This window comes from Galeopterus variegatus, unplaced genomic scaffold (genome assembly GCF_000696425.1).
Source record: "Galeopterus variegatus unplaced genomic scaffold, G_variegatus-3.0.2 Scaffold3746, whole genome shotgun sequence".
Taxonomy (NCBI): domain Eukaryota; kingdom Metazoa; phylum Chordata; class Mammalia; order Dermoptera; family Cynocephalidae; genus Galeopterus; species Galeopterus variegatus.
The window spans coordinates 177,392-178,910 of record NW_007729857.1 but is presented as its reverse complement, the minus strand read 5'-3'; positions in this window follow the sequence as shown (position 1 = coordinate 178,910).

The following is a 1,519-nucleotide window of genomic DNA, read 5'->3' as shown; positions in this document are numbered from 1 at the left end:
CGGGGCCGGCGGAGGCTGGGGTCCGGCGACGAGCCGGGGAGCGCGCGGCGGCGGGACTCACTCACTCACCATGCCCGGCTACGACTGCAGAGGCGGCGGCGGCTGCGGCGAGGCGGGAGCGCAGCGGTCGGAGCGAGAGAGCGAGCCGGGAGCCGCCGGCTGGCCGCCTGCACTGGTGCCGGAGCGTGTGCGAGAGGGAGCGAGGGAGACACACGCACTCACACACCCGCACACGCGGGAGCGCCGCGAGGGGAGGGGAGGACACCGCGCACCGCCGCCCACGTTTACACGCCTGGGCGCCCGGGGCTGGGAGGGGGGACTCGTCTTGGCTTCTCCTCCCTCGCGGCACTTGAAGCTGCGCATCACCAAAGCCCCGGACCCCAGTTAATCCACACAATGAACCAGATGGGCGAAGAGGGGAGGCAAGGAGCGGGGCGGGAGTGTCCCCTCCGATGCCGGCCCGCGGCAGGGCCAGACCTCTGCTGCCGTTGCCCCCTCCAGCCCTCACGTGGGACCCACCCTACCCTCTGGCTGCGGGCTGCCAGAACGGGAGCTAGGGTTTCTGCAAGCCTTTGCCTCTCCCTAGTGGTGATGCTCGCAGGCAAGGGAAGAGGTCAAACCCATTGCTACAGCTTCCTAAACTGAGTCCAGGGCCAAGTGGCTTGTCTGAGGCTGTTGGGCGACCAGGGAGCTGAAGCTACACTCTTCCCCTTGGGCACTCTCCTCCCCACCCTGCTCCCAACAGGCACACAGGTGCAAGACAGTCCCACTGCTGGGGGGGTACCTCGGTATCCCTTCTTTCCAGGACTTTTCTTCAGAGTGTAGAGGCTGAGTTAGGAACGCCCTGTGAGCCTGCAAGACTCAGCTTGGAAATCCCTGTATGCCTGTGCTAAACCCCCTGTGCTGCAGCGGGTGGGGAGGGAGTGGAGGTGCAGCGAGTGGGACTTTCCTCTGTAGTGGCCTGGCCTGTAGGGGAAAAAAGCCCGAGTCCAACTTTCAAAGCTATGAAGCCACCCCAAGAGGGAGTCACAATCATCACCAAGGTATGTGTCCTGTGGGGGGTGGGGGGGTGCGGGTGAGAACAAAAAGCAGTGGCGGAACTCCTGCCTGTGACCTGCGTGCTATGGTTGAAGGCAAGGGACAGGCTGTCAGAGTGAGGGCAGTAGAGAATTTTCTCTGACATTGTCCATTCAGTCCCACTCCGTGTGACTCAAACCAGGGACCCCATCTGGAAAAGCACAGCGCTTGTTCTGGAAACCGCAAAATGGGTAAATTGGAGCTGGAACCCAGATGCCAAGACACAAGAGAGAGATGCGGATCTTAGGATGGGGGAGGGGTGCACAAACTCCCAGCAACCCCCAATTGCTACTACCTCTCCTTCCCTCGCTCTCCATCTGCACCTTCTCCCATTCTCTCAACTTCGTGTCAGCTGCCACCCTCTTCTTAAGATTCTATTCAACATTTGTTTAGTGCCTACTCTCTGCCAGGCGGAATGAATAAGACAATCCTTTTCCCCAAG